This window comes from Corvus kubaryi, unplaced genomic scaffold (genome assembly GCF_017639235.1).
Source record: "Corvus kubaryi isolate FWS band 111438036 unplaced genomic scaffold, C.kubaryi_AGA036_p1.0 37028, whole genome shotgun sequence".
Lineage (NCBI taxonomy): Eukaryota > Metazoa > Chordata > Aves > Passeriformes > Corvidae > Corvus > Corvus kubaryi.
Genome location: NW_024581013.1, coordinates 317,346 through 341,098, shown reverse-complemented (window position 1 = coordinate 341,098; position 23,753 = coordinate 317,346). Strand labels below are relative to the sequence as shown.

Here is a 23,753-nt window from a genome sequence, read left to right as displayed (position 1 = left end):
ATCTGTTCCTCATGGTTACGTCATACTTTCTTGACTACAGTAAGTTCACTATCTTAATGAAGCAAAGATTTAAGAGAGCTACTCTCCCTTGGTGACTCATCTGCAAAGAATAACAAAAGGGCTTGACATAAGAATAAATTATTCTTAACAGACAGTGATTGGTCTTGATGGAGATGAAAACTGTGGATGAAATAAAACAAGGATGTCATGCTCATTTCATAAAAATTACCCTGGTATAATCAGCATGGCTTTCAAGGGGTCAGAGGTCTGTGCAAGTCATGAGGAATAATAATTTTCAGAAACCACGTCTTTTTGGTCTTATTGACTGTATGTCTTAAGAGCCACAATTATGCAATGCAATTAATCATCAAGGGAGTTTGGGTTTATGGTACATATTTGAAGTAAACTCTTTTTTAATTGCTGGAGCTTTATCTTGTGGACTTTGACTAAGTGCATTAGTAAATGCTTAATTTGAAGGGATTCTGTCACCCTGAAACATATGCCTATTACAGCTGGTGAGGGTCAGTAGCTCTGACCCAGGAAGAGGTGACTGGTCTGGAGAGATGGTCCCGAAAGGAATTGCCTTCCCGAGGCCCGGTGTCTTCCCTCAGCTGCTGGCAGGAGGGCCCCTGCAGAGGCTGTCGGCTCTTTAGTGATTGTCAGCTCGTGATTTCAGCTCAGCTCTGCAGGGCAGCCTCCAGGCCAAGCCAGACCAGAGAGAGAGACGAGAGGCTCGTGTGGCTGGTTCTGCACAAAGGTAGCTTTATGGTCGGTCCGTACTCCGGCGAAGGGGAAAGCCAGGGATGAGAACTCTCCCTCTCCACAGGGGCAGAGGGCTAGCTTTTATAGGGATACAGGGGATGAGTAAAGGCCAATGGGTTACAAAGGATCTGCATAGGGTCTCCTAAAGGATTGTGGGTCTGTCTTTTCTCGCATGACTAAAGAAGTGGTTGCCTTTCCAGGGAGTCCTGCTGGGCAATTACGCAATCTCCTTATCTCAGCAGACATCCCTCCAGGGCAGGGGCTGGGCATATCCCACATACTCCTATTTAATTTTTTAATTCCTATTATTTGAGAGGAGTCTATTTAAAGCAACTCCTGTCAATTCCCTTGCCAGCAGTACGATTTCATGGCCACTCTGCTTTTTGCTTTCTTCAAGGTGTTTTTCTTTCCAGCAGTCAGTAAGAAAATTAATTAGTGTAAAATAAACTTCCTAAAATATGCAAAATGCAAAATACATTGAGTTAAGAACTTTTCCCAAGCAGTAATTAATATTGATAAATCTCGTGTTGTAAACTTGTTATTAATACTTTTTTTTTTAATTTAAGGAATTTCTGAACCTTCTCAGCATTCTGACTATCGATTCTTATGTTACATCCTACTGCATTCAAAAGTTAGCTGAAACTTCAGCTTCACATGTACTGCATGAAGGATCTTGACAGGACAGCTCCTGCCTATCTTGCTGCAGCTGTCTGAGAGGCTGCTGTTTGCCAGCTGTCTGCACCACCTCTATGGGCAGTTGCTGTTCCAACAGGTCCCTCTGCTTTCATTCTAAAGCCCAGCTTCTTTCATTTTAAATCCCTCTTCACCAGAACTACTGTCCTCCCTTTTAGGGCACTGTGGACAATCCAGGTGGGACATCTGGCTGAAATGTAGCCTGGCATTGGTCTGTCATAAACTCCCAACTGAACCTTAGGGTCGTGTTCTTTCTGAAATGATCCTCAGGTTCTCTTTCTTCTGTGCTCTCCCTTTTACAGCCTAATGGATTGTTTACAATGCCTAATTCTGCTCTTCTCTACTTTCTGCCCTTCTTCCCAGAACAATATAGATCCTCCAATACCTGTGTTCATCTTAGTGTTTTCCCTATTTTTTTTTTAAATCACAAAACTCGTCTTTAATATTTATATGGGTTTCTGTATCTCTAATTATATTTGTAAATACTTTAATATAAGACATTAAGCAGTACTGCCCAGTGTTGTTTAATTCTTGTTTTGATCTTGAGTATTTCTAGTGTATTGTGTTAGTATTGCTTGCTGTGAACTTGTGACTTGGGAAGTGTCCCTTTCTTTCCTTTTCTAAGTGCCTGTTATTTGATCAGCTGTTTTAACAATGATTTTCCCGTAGCCAGTGGTATAACAATGATTTAGTCTGACAGAGATACAGCAACTAAACATTCTGCAAAATCAGAGGAGTCATCCCATACAGTTTTTTGTTGGTCACAGCTGGTGACTTTGAGGCTCCACAAGCCATTCCAAAGACTTGTATACTGACACATAAATAAAATACTCTGTTCTCTGAGATTTTTGAAGTCTTGGTGAGACAAAATGCTGTGAATTTATTTTGATGCACTTAAGGTTGTAATAGATAAAGTGAAGTTGTCATATTTATGCATCACATTTATATCACTAGTAGGCTAATCTGACACCTTTAAGGATGTAGTATTTTTAGTCAATTATTCTACGACTTCTTGCCAGTTTAACTACAATGATGTCCAAGTTGGTGGTCACAGTTAGGATAGCTAAAAACATGCCTTCACTTTACTGCTGGCTAGGGTAGATGTCCTGTCAAAACTCCTGAAGTGTAGACCTGGTGGGGAGTTCCCATTTATTCCCTCTACCGGAATGAAGAAAGCAAAGTTATGCTCCAATTATACTTTACTTGACAGTGCAGAAAAATACATTGATACCACATGAAAAACCCCTTCAAAGCAGCAGAAATCAGTTTCTGCAACAAAATTCTTCCCTCCCCCTCGCCTTCCCCGGCCCTTTTCCCTTGCATGTAAGGTGTGCTAGCCTTTCTGGAAGTGTTTTCAGAGAGACTGTATATGCTGTGAAAGCTTAGGCTGTGCCAAATGCAAAATCTCTTCTGCTCTTTGGAGTTTTAAGTTTACCATACCTCTGGTCACCTGGTCAAGGATGTGATGGAAGCTTGATAATATGTTTGAGGAAACCAAGCACAAGCAGACTGCCAAAGCAGCAAATAACTAGGTGCATTTTACCCCTCTTTTTGTACATATTGTCATGCCCAGCAGGATAGGGGCGCAAGGAGAGAAAACCTTCCTTAAATGAAGAGTGAAGCAGACACCTTAGGGAATGTTATGCAAAATGCCTTAAAAACATGAACTGGGTGTGCTTACTATGAAGTGATACCATAAGGACCAGCACAGCTACTCTTAATTCTTGGCATTCCCAAACTGGCTACTTTTTACACATAACTTTTTGTCACTTGTTTTAGAATCCATCTCATATCACCTGGAATGTATTTTTTTTCACAGTTTCCTCAAATCAGAGTAGAAACGTCTGTCATTGGCTTGAATTGTTATTTTTTCCAGCCAGCCTCTTGCTGGTAGCAGAAGAAAGAGCAATAGAGTATTCCCAGTGCTTTTACTGCTTTGTGGCACCCTTCATGCCAGCCCTTTGCAATACCAGGCATAGAGTCTGTGAATAAGACTGCACATCAGGCCAGGTAGTGCTCTGGAAAGTATCACCCTCTTCAGATCTTTCTCTGAAGAATTAAGTCTTAACACAAAGTGTCATGATTCCAAATGTACTTAGTACTTCATTGCAAGCAAGTCACATTCTAGATGAAAGCCCTCAAACTCATCTGCTGGGTATCTCAACCAGGTGGGGTTTTTGCCTTTGTGTTAACTTACAGGTGTTTTCTTCTGTCAATCTACTCTTGCCACTAGAAATGTCTCAGATCTATTAAAACAGATGAAAAGGAACATTGATAAATAAAATACAGCTAGTAGAACTTGCAAAATTATTATAGAGAAGTAATTTCTAAAATGTATAGAACAATCTGCTTTAAATAAATGTAACTTCATTATACCAACATTTAATAAATAACGTTATTGTTTGGTTGCTTTGTTTTAAACACAGGAATGGCTTCAGTTATGTATATTTTATTCCAGTAGAAAAAGTTGGGTCTGTAACTTTTATTTATTTACTTTTTGCAGTCCAGACATTCCCTGAGCAAGTATGCAGCATTTCTGAAAATAATTTCTTCTAGACTGAAGTGGACTTATTTCAGACTGCTCTGCTGTGTTTAGAACATCCCCCAGTCAGAAGCGGGGTGCTTATAGCACTGAACTAATCCCTGTCTACTGCAGCTTCCTGAGGTTTAGAAGTTAATGGCATGAATAAGGTAATTCTTTTCAGAGTAAATTCCAACTCACCTTATTCTGTGTTTCTGTAATAATTTCACTTCCGAAAGGTAGCGGGAAGATCAGTAGCTCATTGCATTGATGCATTACTTTGAGAATGTTTTCTGAGTAACAGTCAACCTGCTCTTTTAACATTATTCCATAGCTTGCATTTTTGCCAAAAAAAGAAAAAAATACAACCAACCCAAACCACAAACCAAAAACCAGATGCGGGAAAAAAAAATGGCAGCGACTGTTTTTCCCTTATGTGTTTTGCCACAAGCTCATCGTGAAAATGGTGAAATCATGAGAAGGTGTCCAGTTGCCTTGGAAGTATCCTCATAGGAGTTGCTATGCTTGTTGTACAGTTGGAGTATCCTGTCCAGTAAAAAATATCCTAAGGTCACATGGCTTTGGATGCTTCTCTGGGATATTTCTTCATTAAATTAACTTCTCAGTATTTCCATTTAATTATGGAGTAATACTGAATGCCATTTTCCAGCTGTTCTGGTTACTGAAATACAAATTTCATTAAAAAGATCACTAAAAGAGTTTTGACTTCAACAGTTGATGCCCTGAGTTGATACTAAGCTCTGGGATTGTCCAGTGCAGCGCACACACAGCCTACATCTTAATTTTCCTCTGTCTTAATGAGTTAATAACACAGTAAGAAAACCAAAACTGCAGCAGAGCCACATGACAACAATAGTTCTGTCAACTCATTCATCCATCTGGCTTTTTAATTTTAAAACAAATATTAGGAGTTGTTGCATGGCTTGGGAGGTAGTTAAAGTTGTACATCTGTATCCCTACAACGATTTGCTCAGGCTTAGAATGGAACTATTTTATCAAAGTAAAAATACTGTTGTATAGTTCATTCATCATAAAATCTATTTTTGAAACTATGAATATATATTTTATTCTCAAATAAGCCCTGAGGAATTGCCTATTTTGGAAATAGTGAAACTTAGCTAAAACATATCAATTATGAAATTATTCCTGGCCTACTAATTTTTGCTGCTCTGAGTTTAGACACTGCTGCCAGTGAGATGCCACGGTCTAATTCTCACCACAGAATCATCATTGGTTCTGTAAATAGCTTTAATCAAATTGTTTAATTTCTGTTTCTGAATTCCCTCTTTTTTAATGGACACGGTATTTTTTTACAGTTGTTTTTTTCTGAAGACACTTACCTTTTATGCTTATATGAAGCATCCAGATGTAATTTTTGTTTGGTTTTTTTTTAAACAGACTTAATTTTAAAATGTAAGGGGGGCGTACAGATTAGAAGCAGTAGTGTAGATTGAAAATCAAAACTGCTCATTGAATTAAAGTGTGGGTCCTCTCGGGTTTTTTATTTGTTGCTATTTGTATTTTTCCTGCTAGTAATATGCCACAGAATATGCAAAGTAGATACATGAGAAAACTCCATGAACTCCTGTCTGTGATCACATGAGCCTTTCAAGAAAGTTTAGTGATTTCTGGGTTTCTTTTAATCTGTTGCTTAAGGACGCAGGCACCAGATAGGGTTTAATCAAAAACAAGGGGAATAAAGGAAGAGCAGGACAGATGGAAAGGAAGCTTAGTCCTTTATATATGACGCCTCACCCAAGGTTATGTAGAATTTGTAGAGCTTAATTTCAAGTACTTTGTCTTCCCAGTTTAGGCTTAGATTCATGTAGTCAGGTATATCTGACCTTCAGCCAAGGCCCAGCAAACCGGGCCTTGTGTGATCCTAACCTGTACCTGCAGGTAACAAGATTACTTGTGTTATCTATGGCTGTGATTTAATATCCATCAAGGGCAGCAGTAAGAGCCATAGCACTTCTAAGGAAAATTAATTTGTAATTGGAGGTAGGAGAGAAAGACGTGAGAGTGCAGCATAGATGAACACACTGTCATGGTCTAAATGGGTTTAATTGTTAATACTGTGCTTGAGCCAGCAGCTGATGCAGCAGCAAAAGAGTGGGAGAGACATATAATATTTTATTTATCCTCTTAGAGTTGAGTCTGTTCAGACCTGTGCTGACAAAACTGTAATGCCTTATCTACAGATTATATAGTTCCATTGACTGTTTTTATACATGACCCTCTATTTGGTCTTGAACATGAGTTATACTTATTTACTGTGTGTAATTCTCCTGCCCTACCCTTGAGGATTTCTGTTAAAAATTATGCACCTACACACCCCCTATTATGGCTCATCTCTCAAACCTCACATCAGTGTGCTGGTTTGCTGCTGTGACTTTTGGCTATTTAGGCTGTGAAAGAAATTGCATATCCTTTGAAAGTACCTGTACCTCAAGTGTTCTTCAAATGCCAAGAAGTACTAGCAGGGCCCTTCCAGACAGGAGTCTCTAGATGCTGTAGTACTGCCTTTTGTAATTTGAAATAAGTGTGGTATCCCTTTATAGATGAGTTTTTTGAATGGGAAATTGTTAGACTATTTGAATACTCCCAATCTGTATTTCAGGAAGTGAATTCCAAGATGTCTCTCCAAATGTCTGCAAGACTGTAATCCTGTCTGAATTGAGCTTTCTTCACCTTTTATTTTCAGTTTAGAAAAATCCCCTAAGTTTTCTTGTAACATTTCAGAGAGGTACTGGTACAGTCTGATATTAACCTCCACATAAAAACAAACAGGAAAGCTGTTGGTATGTGCTCTACTCTTTTCCATGTAGCAATTAATAGCTACTAAATTATAAGTAGCCAGGGTGCTAATTTGGTGGCCTGAAATACCTGAAGCTAGAAGGCTAAATACAATTTTAATATATGTGTCTAATAAAGTAGTGAAAAACAGTAAATTCAGTTAGCTTCTGTCCTTTTTTGATGTATTTCTTCAGAAAACAGCCTATGCCAATACTTAGCAGAAGACGATCCTCTGAATTCTTTCAGGCTTTCCTTGGTCCTCCCAAATCTGTTTTCTTTGCTTGTCCACATGAAGGATATTTTAACTTCTTGAGCCGCTGATGGTTCAGTATGATACTATTTTGCATCTGAGGTGGACATCCTTATTCTGGTCCAAGTTTTCACCTTCTTCCACAAAGGGTAGTCGTAACTGTAACTGAATTTCTTTATAATTTTAAAAATTTATGTAGATTGCTTCAATACTATGCTTCAGATTGCAAGCAAAGAGGTAAAGTAATACAGTATGCCTTTGCTGTATTTAACTGTATGTTTTTGAAGTCTGTGTCAAATGTATTTACCTCAGAACTTCGCTGGCCATGGTCTGCTCATTTAAAGAGTAACTGCAGCAGTCTTGTTTTTCCATAGTCTCCTGTGTGTGTGGTGTGTTAATTAGTTACTGGTTAATACAGTTCTGGATAAATACAAACTAGGACCAAATAAGTCTGCCAAGTAAGTTATACTCAGTAAATTTGGCCTTTAAAACATTTCTCTCATGCTATATAGTTTTCCTGGCTAGACAAGCCTTGAACAGGATAGTAATGGGCTTGTGTCACTGTTTCTTCTGCTTGTTAATACCATGTTACTATTTCCTTGTGTCTGCTGTCTTCTCACTCTATCACTGCAGATTTTTTGCTTGTCCAGGAGGCCTTCTTTTGCAAAAGAATTCATATGTACAACAGTAGTGCCACAGTCACTAGAAGTTATTTTAAAAAAAAGGAAACTGAAGTGTACAGACCATATAGCAAAACATGAAATATTCTCTGGCCTATACAATGGAACAATTTTCTCACTGTGAAATTGCCCTGGCTGTAATTCAGGAGTTAAGTGCTCTTCATAAAAAAGACATCTGGTTTAATGCCTTCTCTCATCTTCTTACTGCAAGACTATTAAAGCCCTCTCCAACGGCATCCAGATGTAAAGATGTACACAGGCACAAACAAATAGAGAAAGAAAGAGCACTTGCCTTGTGAAAGACAACTCTTTGTAAGAGTTGAAATAAATAATTTCCACTTTCATGCCTTCATTGTGAGGAGAAAAGGCCACCTTTGTCCTTTTCCTATGAGTTAGTGGTTTGTACCAATTAGTTAATGACATTGTAAAGATGAACCAACAGGCAGGTGAAGAAAAACAGGACCACAAGCATTTATGAAGAGTGGGAAATCTCACTGAAATACAAAAAAAAATAATTACAAGTGACAAAGGTTAGTCCAATGGAATAGTATTTGGTTTTCCACTCATTTACTGTTACAAGGTATTACTCGGTACAGGAACCTATCTGAATAACCATATCATTGAAACATATTAAAGGTGGAAAAAAGAAATTAGCAAAACCAGTTAGAAGACTAGAAATTAGTGTTTGTCCAAGGGAACTACATTGCAGCTGAATTTTCACCAAAATTCAGAAGACTTATATAGTGACCTCCCATGGGAACTGGTAAAGATTCCATGACTTGGGAAGCTTACACCTACTGGTAAGGTTGCATTTTCATCAACATTTCTGTAATCTTTCAGTTTGGTGAAAGTGCAAAACCCTCAATTTTTAACTCATTACTGGTTAGTTGGTTTGAAGAGTTGTTTGTTTAAAGGGTAGAACAGTGTATGATAACTGAGGCATTACTTTTGTGAATCGAAACTATGTGTCCTTCATTATTTTGTTGAGGCCAGAGGCTGAAAACCACTTTTTACATGTTTTCATTGTTTTAATGAAAAATTGTCCTAGGACATCTTGAGTTAACCAATACAATTGTAGTTAGTTTTCCCATTTTAGCATTCAAACACTTCGTGTTGTATTATAAAAACAAGTTTCAAAAAGAGGAAGAATGTTCAATTTTGAGTGTTTAACACAGCTAAAACTAGATTTAGCCATAATGTGATGAGCATTTGTGCATGTTACAGATTTCATAGACTCATTTAGGCAGGAAACAACCTTTAAGAACCGAGTCAAACCATTAACCCAGCAGTGCCAAGTCCACCATTAAACCAGGTTCCCATGTCATCTACGCATCTTTTAAATACTTCCAGAGATGGTGACTCTACCACTTCTTTGGGCAACTTGTTCCAGTGCTTGACAACCATTCTGGTGAATAAATTTTTGCTTATACCCAACCTAAACCTCCCCTTGGGACCATGTCCTGTCATCCTGTTGCTTGTTCCCTGGGAGCAGAGCCCAACCCCCACGTGGCTGCACGTTCCTGTAAGAGAGTTGTGGAGTGTGGAAAGGACCTCCTGAGCCTCCTTTTCTCCAAGCTGAGCCCCCCCAGCTCCCTCAGCTGCTGCTCACTGGACTTGTGCTCCAGCCTCTTCTCCAGTTCCGTTCCCTCCTCTGGACATGCTCCAGCCCCTCAGTGGCCTTCTTGAATTGAGGGGCCCAGAACTGGACACAGCACTCGAGGTGTGACCTCAGCAGTGCCCAGCACAGGGGGACGGTCACTGCCCTGCTCCTGCTGCCCCACTATTGCTGACACAGGCCAGGAGGCCCTTGGCCTCTTGGCCACCGGGGCACAGCTGGCTGATGTTCAGCTCCTGTTGACCAGCACCTCCAGATCCTTTTCCAACAGGCAGCTTTCCAGACAAATTTTCCCTCAGACCGTAACACTGCAGGGGTTGTTGTGACTCAAGGCAGGACCCAGCACTTGGCCTTGTTGAAACTCAGACCATTGGCCTCATCCCATGGATCCAGCCTGTTCTGATCCCTCTGCAGAGCCTTCCTGCCCTCCAGCAGATCAACACTCCCTCCCAAATCAGTGGCATTTGCAGTATCAATAAAGATATTAAACACTGATCACAACACTGGACCCTGGGACACCACTCTGGTACCCAGCCACCAGCTGGATCTAACCCCTCCACTCATTCAGCGCCACTCCCTGGGTCCAGATGCCCAGACAGTTTTTCACCCAGTGACACTGGACCTGTCCATGCCACAAGCAGCGAGTTTCTCCAGGAGAATGCTGGGGGAGACAGTGCCAAAGGCTTTACTAGAGTCCAGGCAGATAATATCCACAGCATTTCCCTCATCCACCAAGCAGGTCACCTGCTTGTAGAAGAAGAGCAGGATAGTCAAGCAGGACATGCCTTTCATAAACCCATGCTTGTTTATCCTCATAGATGCCAATTCCATGCTTCAAAAGTAAGCATGTTTATTTATTTTTGTTCAGTGCTCCAAGCTCTGATCTGTTATAGGATGTTGGACCTTTCATTATTATTACTGAAAATTATTACATTATTACAAACGTGTGCAAAAACCAGAGTGCAACTCTTTATTCTGCTTACTGCTGCTTACCAAAACTGGTAGAGAAGCCTTACACTGAAACTTAAGAAATTGTCATTCTGACAAAAGCTTTCTGGACTAAAGTAGTATAAACAACTGTTTCTGCCCATGGGGAAACTACCTGTGTTTGAGGAAATAAAACTTCATTTATTTCTTTTTTGTATCATTGTTCAAGTGCAAAATCCTGGATTGGTAATAGAATATGATGTTATCTGTATACTGATGGGTTTTTTTGGTTTTGTTGGTGGTGGGTTTTTGTTTGTTTTTTATATCTCACTGCTCAGTGTGCATACACACATATATTGTCTTACCTCATGGTAATTCCATGCAATGATTTTCAGCAGATTTTTTTCTCTTGATAATTGATTTGATAATTTTTATTCCTTCTGATATTAATCTACCCATTAGCCCTGATGGTAGTCAACTGGAAGAACAGGAAATACTGAAAGAAACTTTTATTTTCTCAGCCCTTGTGGTTTTGCTGCTGTTGCTCAAGGGTGTAATTCAAATACAGAGTGCAGAGCAAGTGCAATAAGATTTCCATTCAATTTAACAGTCTAAGAATTTTTCAGGTTTTTCTTTATTCCCCCTTAGGACAAATGTGTCACATGCTGCTTTTTGTCCCCTGCTTGTCTCTGTGTCTTTTCTTTAGCTATTCTAAATCAGTGTACTTCATGAGAAAGGGGACAGGTCAGTGAGAGAAATGGTTTTCTCAAATTACATACTGCTCGTATGTGGCTGCGTTTGTATTGGATATTATAGTTGTTTTGTTTCAATGACAGGTCTCAATCTAGATTGTTTTATTCAGCCTCTTATCTCCTGTTTTGAGATCACAGTCTTCAGTAAAATAACCCTAATGCAGTAATATATATAGACCTTAAAATCAGTTTATGTTCCTTTCCAGTAATCCAGAGATCTAAAGCCTTTTTTCTCTGGCAAGTATTCTGTTCTTTCCTCTCCTTTTGTTCTGGCTTTCTTGAGTAGAAGCTGGTTCACTCTGCAAGAAAAGAATCTTAAAAATAATTTTAAATCATTTTACAAATAGTACACAGTGGGACTAGTAGATAACTATTGGGGATGTTTAATAAAATCTATTTATGCAAATGTTTCAAATGTTCAGTTCAGCCATTAATGATGGTAAAATACATTGTGTTCTGCAGAAGATGTCTCTATTGCAAATCCAGCTGCGGTGAGGCTGGAAGTGGCTTCTGCTTATCCCACACTTCCAAACAAAACAGAAGACACAGCAAACAATTCTCTTTTTCAACCTTTTAGTGCCATTCAGGGTCTTGAATACTTACTTAAACAATGAAGAGATGAGTGGTTATAGATACAGGGTAATTTTTAATGAAAAGAATAATCACAGAGTCAGTGATATCACAGAGTCAGTGATAGCTGGAGGCTTGACTAGATTCTGCCAGGTTCTGTTTCATGGAGCATCTCTTGGCAACCCCATCTGTTGCTTGGCTGTCCTCATAGGGAAAAGGTTGTTCCACACATCTGGCTGGAACTTCTGCTGTTTTGACTTATTTTCATTCTCTCTTGTCCTCCCACCAAGCTGGGAGCATGGCTGTACCTTTGTGTTAACCTCTTCATGGCTACTGGCAGGCTGTATGAGGTTCTCCAAAGCTGCATCTGAAGAAGTTCTCACAGCCTTTCCTCAAGTGCTCAGCACCCTGATCATCATGTTGGCCCTTGGCTAAGCTTGTTCAGGTTCCTGGATGACAGGACAAGGGGGAGTGGCCCTAACATGAAGGAGGGTAGGTTTAGATTATATATTAGGAAGAAATTCTTTTGTCTGAGGGTGGTGAGATGCTGGCACAGGTTGCCCAGAGAGGTTGTGGACTCCCCATCCCTGGAGGTGTTCAAAACCAGGCTGGATTGGTCTCAAAGAAACAGGGTCTAGTGCAAGATTTCCTGCCCTTGGCAGGGGATTTGGAGCTAGATGATCTTTGAAGTCCTTTCCAACTCAAACCATTCCATGACTCTATGATTCAAATGTTGTTCTGGTGCTCTGAGGCCCAAAACTGAACACACACTTCCAAGAGGTGGTCTAAAGAGCACACAGTAAGTGGGAGTATTCTCCTAACTTCATCTGCCATCTGCATTCAGGATACCATTATCCTTATTGTTGTAACTGTCCACTGTGAGTACCTGTTCAGCCTTTTTTTCTTTTTACCAGCCCCCTTTTAGCAATGGTTTCCAAGTCGGTCAGTCCCTAGCACGGCCTATTGCGAGTTTAGTTCATCTTATCTGCCAGAGATTGCATTTGTCCTTGTTGAATTTAATGAAGTTACTGCTGGCCCACTTCTTCAGCCTGTTTTTTTCCCTCTCAATGGCAATCCTGCCCTTGAGTGTATCACTGAAATGGAGGTTGATTGAGATAATTAATAATGATAACCAATGGTGAATCAAAAAAAGAACAAGATACCATAATCTTTGTATGATACCATCTCCATTAAAAGTAATCAAAATTGTCAGGCACGGTCCTACAATTCAGCAAGCAGCTGTGGAGGGTAAATTGGAGCAAAGTGGATGTACCCCTTTTTCCTCTACTAAGAATAAACACGTGTTTATATTGAGATACGCAGATACTTATCCATTGTATCCATTTGGCTTCTATTCTAGCATTGAACATACTTTGCTGTTGGCTTCTGTCAGTTACTGATTTTATTTTCAACCATCAATTCTTGGATGTAAAGTAATCTGCTATGTAGGAGAAATTGAGTGTGGGTTCCTGCATTATGCTTAATGGAGTGGGCTGGAAGATAAACCTGTTTTTTAACTGCAGATGTAATATGTACTTACGTGTGTGTCATCAAAGCTTTTTTTAATATCTGCCTTCTCTGTCTGAAATAGGAAGTCACAAAATATAATGAGAAATTGAGAAAAGTAGAAAGAATGAAAAGGAATCTGCAATGGGCTATATAAAGCTTCCAGAGAAACTTTCCAGATGTTGCATGTTGGTACTAAATAATAAACTATGCTGTCAAACATACATAGCTCAATTACAAATTACTGCAACGTGTATTTTCAGGAGACTTGTCTGCAAAAAATGATCTGATAAACTTTTATAGGTAATGGGAAATATTGCTGGGGATAGTTCTCCTAAAGGAACTAAGGGAACCTAAGACTGAAAAACAGGAGCAGCATTTAAGAAGAAGCTTTCTTTTATGCAGGTAGGCTGGGTGCTTATAAAGGTTTCTGAGAAACAAAGGTGTACTCAGTAGTAAATTAAAACCTTGTTATAGGTGAAGTATTGAAAGTATGGCTCAAATATAATTTAATGCTGAAAATAAGAAGCATCAGGAAGATCAAAGTTGGTAGTTTTCCTGAGGGCCTGAGTTATATCCAAGTTACTGATACATATTTAAGTTGAGTAAAAGTGGTTAGGAGGCTTTTGTTGTTGCTGTTAGTTCCTTTGGAAGGATTTTTTTAAATCTTTCATTATATGGATCTTTTTGCATAAAACCTCTTGCCTCCTCTCAAATGCTCTGTATTACTTCTATAATTTCCCCATGTCATATTTGACCCTTTTGTGATACTTCCTTTGAAATCACAGGACTTGAATTCTCTTGCGCAGGAAATGAGTTGGTGGTAGAGGGATCTGTTTGATATAGGATCCAGGGATGTGTTGCAGGATTTTTTCTGTGACCTCCTGTAATGAACCTTTTTCTTCACTGATTAAGTTTCAGTAAAATTTTTGATTTCATTCTAATGCCTCATTTTGGCATCTTAGTCTAGCATTACTTGCTTTTTCTGGCATGCTGCCTTGGTTAATTAGCTTTGAAATGGTTTGCTTACCTCTTATTGTAGTTTGCCCACTAATAGAAATATGATTGTAGAAATGAGCAGTTAATGTCCCAGTGCTAGGCACTGTATGAGCTGTAAATGGTGATTATTGTTAATGAGCAATCAGGAACATTGTATTCATATGGGAAGGAAATTGCCCCATTTCAGGAATTTCCAGAGTAACAGAAAACTGTTAAAAAGAGTAAGAAATTTGCTTTCATTACTTTCTGGGTCTTCGGTGAACACTCAAGATTGTTCTGGTAGGGTAACTATTTTCCATAGACTATTTTCACATTTGATTGGAAGATGTAGTGTTCAGACATTATTTTCAAAAAACAATACATGAAATACTTTTTGCAGAATAAACTAGGTTTGGTCAATTATATTTAAGTATCATTTCATGGTTAATATGGTAAAAAATTTGCCAAAATAAGTAGATAATGCCAGGTCTTCTGCGATTTGATTTTTTTTTCATGAAAACATAGTGAACAATTAAAATTTAAAAATCAACTGATGACAGAAGTTGGATACATAATCCAAGTATAATCTCGGTTTTTTAAATTACTTGAAAAAATACTGTAGTTGAACCTCACTGAAAAGAAAGTCTACCTGAGTGTCATTTGAAATTGTGTGATTGGATGCTTTATTGCTGTTGCAGTGCTAGACATGCTAACTTCATATGAGAATAGTGACTAATTTTGAAACTTCACTAGTCACCTCAAGTTTGCTAGATTAATTGAAGAACTAGGTACAATACTGGTTGATGTGAAGGAGAATATGGCAGAATACTGAAGACTATGGCTTTTTATGCCTGGATAACTTCTTTAATTCTGTCAATTTGACAGGGCATCATTAGCTTTTCTTGTGTGATTGATGTGGAAGAAGAAGAGAAAGTGTTTTTTTGTTTTCTGAAGAATTACATGTAGTTTCTGGTGCTACCAATGAAAATAAAATATCAAGACAACTAGAGCTTATTAAGCCACTTTAAATGAATGAAGAGTTTGCCTTTTAAAATTTCAGAATTGAACAAGCTTTGCAAAACCTAGTGCCAACTAGAAAGGTGTTTATCATGGATGAGTTCGGACATTATTGGAAATAGATCTCTGACATGTAGTCAGAGATAGCACTGGCATTTTAAGACATGCTGACCAGGTTAAATAATCACAAAGCAGATTTAGACTAGAACATGTATTGAAACTTTCCTAATTACTGATTTAATTCCACTCCTGAATCACAACGTCTCAAGCTGTTCCTTTCAAAGTTACCATCAAGTCAGCAAGGATAGACTGTGCTACGTTATTTAAAGTTTCACAGCTGTCAAGAAAATTTGCCTGGATTTGAGCAGGATTTCCTTCTGGAAATCAGAGTAACAAGGAAGTAGCAAAAGTGGTTAAATGATATTTCATAACGGACTTGGCTGCACAGACGGAATGTTAACAAGTAGAAGGTCATATCCTGTAAATGCTCCCATTTCTCACTTTCCAGTAGTTAACAAATTGTAACCAGATACAGCATGCAATGTGGTCAAATGTAGCATTTTAAGAGGAGATTTTAGTAGATTTTGAATGTTTCTGTGTAAAAGTTGGTAGCAAATTGTCTTCTTTAGGTCATTTTGAGACATGTTCCACTGCCTTATTTTGGGAAGAGAATGTGAAGAGAGAAAACGGATAAATAGATAAATGGAAAGAAAGGTATTCACACTTGCAATGTCTCATTCTGTTGGCCATTGATTAAACGATCCTTCTGCTTCTGGTCTCACTTGAGTGCAGTTATTCAGTGTTAGTGGATCATTTCTGCTACCACAGGGTAGAAACTCTCTTAATGATGCAGTGTTCATGTGATGTTTATACTTCTGCTGATCTGCAGACCTACACAGAAGAAGAAAATGTGATTTTTTGTGATTTTTTTTTTTTTGTGATTTTTTTTTTTTTTGGTGATCAAAACTTGTCTCGGTCCTGTATGTTTACTAAAGATTTATCTTTCAGTTAACCCACTTTGGGCTGAATTTTGACTGGGGTGTAAAGAGTATTGATTTCAGTGCTTACCCGTCCATGCTAATTAGGTCTCAGTTCAGCTACAATCCTTTCTTCCAGGAGTATTTCTAACAATACCACTCTTATCAGGGCAATCTCATCAACAACCAAAATGTTCCTGATAGCAGGAGCAGTAGTCCTGAGGTCCTGGTTTATTGACTGTGAGCAAAAGCCATTCCACTTTGTCAATAGTTTTCATATCTGTGTTTGTGCTGCTGAGCTACTCTGGAGAATGGCCCATGCAGATTTTTTTCTTTACCTCTTTTGATTAGATTCCCTCTTGCAGCCTTGGTTTCTTTGATTATGGAAAGAAACAGTACCATTCTTGGCATACCAGTAAACATTTTTCTTCTGTAGGCACAAACCTCCCTCTCCCGTGTATGTCTAAAGTGCTCCCCTTGCTGATTGATCACTGATCTCATCACCTGCTTTTTCGGCTGTACTGTGTTATTTTCATAAATCACTGCCATTTTCATAAATAACTTCTCCCCATCTGTTTTCCTCCCCTTTTCCCCTTACTCTGTGTTGTTTCAGATTCTTTCCCTTTCCAACCAGTATTTCCCTAGAGGTTGTTGTTGTTTGTGAAAACAAGTAGTACTGAATATGAGGGGAAGTGAGGTAGCAGGAATTGTTCTTGCTTGCTCAGGCAGCAGTCAAACAAGTGGCACGCAAGCCAAAGGATTTGGCCTGGTGAGGAGGTGGAATGCTCCGGGCAGAAAGCAGGGGCAGGGCCGGCACTCTCATGTCTTGTGAGCAGAGTTTCTGTTTCACTAGTGGCTGCCCTGCCTCTGGAAGCTTTTGCTCGTCTGCCTTCAAGGCACTGTGTCCTATGTGGGCTGAACCAATTGGCTGCGCATACTGTGAGGGTCTGGAAAGACACATGTGGGAGTGGCACCTGAGAGCTCCAGGTTGAAATGGAATTTCTTTAACAAGGAAAACGAGCTTGGAGAAGTTGCAAAATTTGAAATGATAAATGTGAAGGTAATTTCTTCAGCTGAGTAAGACCTAAACCTATAGGACCTCAGATGAGAAGACAGACTACTGCATGGTGTGTGTTTCAGACGGTGGCTGAGAATAGATGCTTTGTTCCAAAGTAAGGCAGTGAGGTACTGCTGGGCTCCACCAGATTCCAGCAGAGAAATTTCTGAGCTAGAGCTCAGAAATTTGAGGGTAGGCCATTCTGCTTGATGGTTTTTGAAGGCTTTTTCTTGCCTTAATGAAAGAGTTCTTTGAATCCACGTAAACTGCAAATATCAACTCTGTGGTAGGGTGGTGGTCCCAAAAACTGGTGGCATATTGTGCGAAGGTCCTTTTTTGTTTGTATTGAACATGACATCTAATTGTTTTCAGTGTCACAACTTCATTTCTGTATTATGAGATAATGAAGAGTCATTCCTTGATTTTCTTTTCCTTAACAGTCAGGATTTCCTTAACAGTCACATCTTTATTGTATTCTGATTACTTTGCTTGATCTAGCCTTGGATTGTCCTTGCTATTCATCTTTGTTTTATTCTCTGCTCGCTAATGTCTTTGCATACCTGACTGAGCTGTCACTTAATAGCCTCACCCTCAGAATGGCACACTGGGTTTCGTGTATGTTCAGTCATTTTCCCTCAAACATTTTTAAAACAGATTTTCATAATATTTCCTTCTTGTTTTGTTTTACAGTTGAAGGTGTTTTTTCTTGTCTCAGCATGTGATGTGTCCACATTAATTTTTAGTTCTTGAACTGGGCCTGGGTAGGAGGGAGGTATAGCACCTTGTATTGTGGTGTCCTTTAGATCTTTAGTCAAAACAGTGCAGATAACACACATGTTTAGGCTGTTGATGAACAGTGCTTCCTCAGGGTCATGGTTTTTCTGTTTCTTACTCTGCCTTTCCCCAGTGAATCGATATGGTTGGGTACTGATAAGAATTGTTTAATAAGTGAAGAAGTGGAAGAAGAGAGAAGGAAAACAAAATTTAAAAAGCAATGTAAAGTCATTTTCTCACCACCTCCTGCAGGCAGACTAATGCCCAGCCACTATAAAGACTTAAAAAAGGTGATGCATATTGGATGCATATTAACCTGAGTAGTTGCTGCTTTTACCATCAGTAGTGATTTTACCAGACACTACTGGGAATGTTGTAAATGAGAACTACATAGCAATAAAAGAAAATAACAATACAGCTTAATTTTGGCAAAGAGCTGTAGAAAAACTATTTGTTTTCCAAACTCAGGATGTAATGTTGTTCAGGTGAAGGATAGTAGTAGCAGGGGAGCATGATTCTGTAAATGTTTGTTTATTAAAATACTCTGAAGTAAGGGTAATATGACTGCTTATTGAAGTAAATGTGTTCAGGAGCTAGGATATGTGTAAGTGTTTAATGGACGTGCAGACAAACCTATTTTACATGCATGGAAGTACTGAAATAATTCTGTGAAAAGCTTTGACACAATGTAAGAGGAAAATCATTGGGGAAATTTCTCTGTAGCAGTAATTGTACTCATGCAACAGCGTAAAAGAGAATAGTTTTGTGACACCTGTGAGAAATCGGCTCTAAAGTGGGGCTATTTGTAATGGGAAAATCTTTTTGCAGTAATAGTTTTGGGTGACAAATTACTGGCTTCAATTTAGGCTTAAATTTAGCCTAGAATCCATTTCCTCTGCGATACTTGTACAACAGGAATATAAGTGATCTGGAAGAGGTACAGAAGCTCTCAGGATCATTCTTTGCAGTAAATGTAGTAAATAAGGAGTGTAAGGGTCACATTTGATACTGAAAAATGCAACTGCAAAATTTACTTAATTATTTTATTATCTCACACCTGAGCAGACCATGTGATTGCTGTTATGTATATGCATACACATATATAACAGCAATATATCTGCATATATCTGCACATAGAGCATGTGAACCTCTTAGGGGAAAGGCAAAAGTATTTAAAAAGGTATTATTTTGAGCTCACAGTCATGCTCTCAGACAGAGCGTTTATGGTTGAGACTGTCCAGCTGCTGTTGCTACCTTTGTGAGGTTGCTGTTGGCTGTAAGAGGTTGGGCTCAGCTGGACATTCAATGAACTTGTCAGCCGCATGGTTTGCATTGTTACACAGTGATGCAGCCGGGAACCAGGAGTGACTCGTGCCGATGGCTGTGAGCTGCAATGGCTCATGAAGAGCTTTGTACTCTGGAGGTAATAGGAGAAGTCGGCTCGGGGGAAGGGCTGCCTGAGCTGCACCGCCTCACTTTCTGGGAATGTGAGTCAGGGCCACTGGCCATGCCTCCTGCCCTCCTTTCACAGCTCAGAACGGATGTAGTGGCAAGTTTTGTTATGAGAAGTGTTTTTTTATTTCAGTACAGATTCCTAAAGGACAGGAGACAAGGCTGTTTTTCACAACAGCTGAGCTAAACCCCTGCAATCATTTGCTGTGATCCACATTACCTGATTTATCCTGTGATAAATAAAACGTTGAGCGAGAGAGTTGTTACATGCCAAGTTTTCTGAACACCAAAAGATTTCCTTTTTGTGGTTGAAGTGGAGATACTGACATCCACACAAGCATGCTATTTCAACCATGCATCTATTTAAAACTTTTTCTCCATCTGAAATGTGGAAAACACTGTGATGTCATTGATTTATGAAGTCAGTACAACTTAAAAGTATTTAAAAAATGAGAAGCTAGAAGAATACTTGGATAACATTTTACAACTAGATTGGTGACCTATGATCAGAATATTTTGATGGAAACTTCTCTCTCAAGCCTTATTGCCTGTTCGCCCATAAAACCAATTCTCTGTTTGCTTAAGGATTACATGCTTTTGTATGCTCTCTCTGTATTTTTATATAAAAATTGAAATGATGGAAACAGTATTCCTGCACAAAAAAAAAAGCCACCAGTGTTTTCCCCAAAGGATTAATGTGTTTGGAAAAGAACAAACACAACAGTCATCTTTAGTTTATAACCTTGTAAGTATTACACACGTACAAGTTAAGTATGTCTCTGGTAAATGCTGAAAATGTTCTTCAAAAAGTTGTGGACTGAATTATTTGATGTTGAACAGGAATTAAGCAGAAATGTTCCCAGAACACAAAGACCTGAAATACCATGTCCCTCAATGTGAGGGTTCTCAGGTTGGAAACTGCCAAAAAACCCTATACCTACACATCAATAATATAAGAAAAGCCGTTGTATTTTGTTAAGGGTTTTGTCTTTGCAGTTTCGTATCAATATTAAACATCCAGACCATACCTGTAACTCAAAAAGAAAACCTGTGGTGTAAAAGGCAGTTGGTGGTTTCATTCTGTGTCTTGCAGAAATACTTCTGCTTTTAGAACTTGACTGGTGGTTTTATTTGTGATAAATAAGGCAGAACTGAATACAGTAGATAACTTACAAGTCATATAGCAACAGGGGGGAAAAAAGGATAGAAAACCAGTTCAGCTGTTGTTGCCTGAGGAGGCAGAAGAAGAAGGTGCAGTGTTGAAAGGTGCAGTTACAGCACTGTGGGTTTTCTAATGCTGATTGTGCTTCAGAAATTCTGCCTGCACATTCCAAAGAATTTGTAGTGCAGCAGGTTCTTCCAAACAGTTTCTACTCTATGCAGTGACAGGGAAGACAGGCAAGGTATACAAAAGCTTTCTGTGTAGTGCTTGATCTGCTGATTACTACTGCAAAGGCAGGACGGAGAAGTAACTTGAAGACAGATTTCTGAGGTAGACCACTTTGTTTATTTTCTTTTGGTACGACTTGTGATAAATACTGAAGGAGTGAATCCTGAGCACAGAACTTACGCAGATAGCAGGCAGAAGTTAATGTTTTTCTGGAATTTTCTCATTTGAATGCCCATGGATGGGTATTGGAAACATACTAAAAAAAAAAAAATCATGTAGGTTTGTAAAATATAATAATTAATTGGAAAATCCTGTGTTCCAAAGAAAACAAGAGTTTAAAACTATTTTAAGTAATTTTTCTGTATATGGGTTCAGGCTGTCGAACAAATTGGTTGAAATAATCATATAAAAGTTCAAGTATGTAGAACCCCAAATTTAAAGAAGAATATGAAAACTCAAAGTAATTTGAACTTGTCAATCTAATTGGTTTTGTCTCTGAAAAAAAAATAATGTCTTTCTACTTAAAAAACATGCCTGCAACATAAAACTTATTACAATGTTTGTATTGAAAAGGTAGGTGTCTGCTAGTTAATCTGAATAATTTAACCAACAATGACAAAACCAATTAGAAGCTGAATAAATGTTTTGTGTGGGTTGTTTCATTTAGGTGTTACTACTTTGGGATACCTTGCTGTTACCAGGCTTGTGGAAGCCAGGGAAGTCGTGCCAGGGAACTACCCCGGGTCATTCCCAGGGTTTCATTCTGAGGTGGGGTGCAAATCCCTGAGCTGAATCAGGGCACTGGGCGCTCTGTGCTGCCTGGAGAGCTGCTGGATTGGTGTTTGTGTGTGTTGGTGCTGATGCTTGGGTGTTGCTTCCAGTGGGTGCTCTCCACAAGGCTCTGGATGGGCAATGACGCCACTGTAGATTGAGTTAATCCAGCTGCTTTATGCAAGCAGGGACTGCCTTGTCAGCACAGAATGGGTTGGTTACATGAGCCACTAATCTCTGGATCCAGAAGAGGACATCCCCTTGTCTTCTGGGAATTGTTTGGGAGGCGCAGGACCTGCCTTGTCACTGTTGTACTGGGGACAGCGAGAATAACAACATAGAGTTTAAGTCCGGAAGAATAGGATAGGATAGGATAGGATAGGATAGGATAGGATAGGATAGGATAGGATAGGATAGAATAGAATCCTTTATTAACTTACAGACTCATTTATATAACTTGGTTTGCTAGAATGGCTAAGGTTATTGGTCCTCTGACCATCCACCTCTCAGAGCGATTGGCTAACCCTTACAATACCCATTTCAAAATATTTTCTCCAGTGTACCATAACAAGACTCTGCTTGTGTTAGATAAAGTCCTGGTTTACAAAAACCTCAAACTGTTTTCAGTTAGCCTGTGTGAGAAAACAAGACTTTCACAGGATGCAGGAAAGCTGGAAAACTTCTCTGCTAAAAGCTTTTCAGTATCCACACTGCCTGATGCAGCATGTGTCAAATTAGCATTGTAGGTGAATGTTTCAAAATGGATCTGGCAAAACCAGTGTTGGTGAGTTACCATATCAAACTTGTCACAGAGGCAGGTAATTGCTAGGTGGGGTGATACAGCCTGTGTGTTATGCAGGAGGTCAGATTAGATCATCACTGTTTCTTCTGGTTTTGAATTCTGTGACTCTACTGCAACCAGTTGTTCCATGCAATCACTGTCCATACTTGTTTATCACCGACACACCCAAATCATCTTGCACCTATATGTGGCTGACAGTGTAATAGAGCTGCCTGTTTTCCAGGCATGAGGGCATGAGGAGATCTCCCATAGGTCAATGTGGTAAGGAAAATGGGATTTTAAAAGTTATATACTTGCATGACATGGAATTGAACCAGTGGGGGGTGAAAGGGGTTTAGAAAATATAGAATTTTGTGTTAGAAATTCAAGTATTCCTGACTAACTTAAGCTACATTGGTAGAACCTGTTTTAAACTGAGGTAGCACTTCAGTCAGGTTTGGAAATAGGAATAATAAAAACACAGTGCAAAATTGTGTGTTATGCAGAATTATGTTATTATTATTATGTATTGTGTATGCTGTATATTACATGTACTACAACTTGCAACATGTTGTTACTATTATATATTATTGTGTTCTTAATACAGAATTACGAACAAAGTAGATGGGTCACCTTGAAGTAAACTGCAGCTGCTTGAAAGCCTTTTCTATGATGCTGGTTGTGTTAGTCTGTTTCCATTGCTGGGAGTATAGGATTGGCCAAAAGATTAGTTTTATCAGATGTATTTAGTGTTATTGAAAATAAGGCCTTTTTGTAGTTCAGGAACATGTAAGTAGCCCTATATTTGTTTTGGTAAACCTTCATGCTCCCTTTATTTTTACAAGGCTGGTTGCAGGCATAAATTTACCTTGTTTACCTTTACATTGTTAGGCCAAATCTGGAGGCCTGAGTAGCAGAAGTTTAGCCCTGTTTGTATGACAATTACTTAGAGAGTGATAAAAGGCTAAGTTTTCAGACAGTTTGCATGCACAAAATATGTAAAAACTGTTACATAATTATAGGGATATAAAAATACAAAAAAAACCCCTATTGTTGAGAAAAAAAATTTTTTTTAGCTTACATGAATATGATTTAAGTTTTAGTCCTGCAGATTAAAATCTGCTGGTCATATTGAACAGGTTAACATTACTGCAGTGCTGTCTGCCATGTTTGTGAGAGAGAAGGCTCTCCTCTCCCTGTGTTTGTGGCCTCCCAAAAATAACTGATTTGCCAGGCACATTTCTTTCCAAGAAGGAAGGGAAGACATTATTTTCAAAGAAGGACAAGACCGAGATGGATGCATTTTAGAGCACTGTTACCATTTTAATAAGGTTTCCGTGAGCATCACTCTATTCAGTTATTTACTGCCCTGCTTCAATTTATCTGTCTCTTAGAATGCCTAATTTTATTTGGAAAAATTCAAATGGTAGAGTTGCTGTGGGTAGAGTGATTGTCATGCAATA

At 38.9% G+C, this 23,753-nt stretch overlaps 1 protein-coding gene across 1 annotated transcript in view; it reads left to right on the top strand.

The window, feature by feature from the left end:
* The window catches only part of MCC (MCC regulator of WNT signaling pathway), a 187,224-nt gene that overhangs the window by 64,779 nt on the left and 98,692 nt on the right, over window positions 1-23,753 (top strand).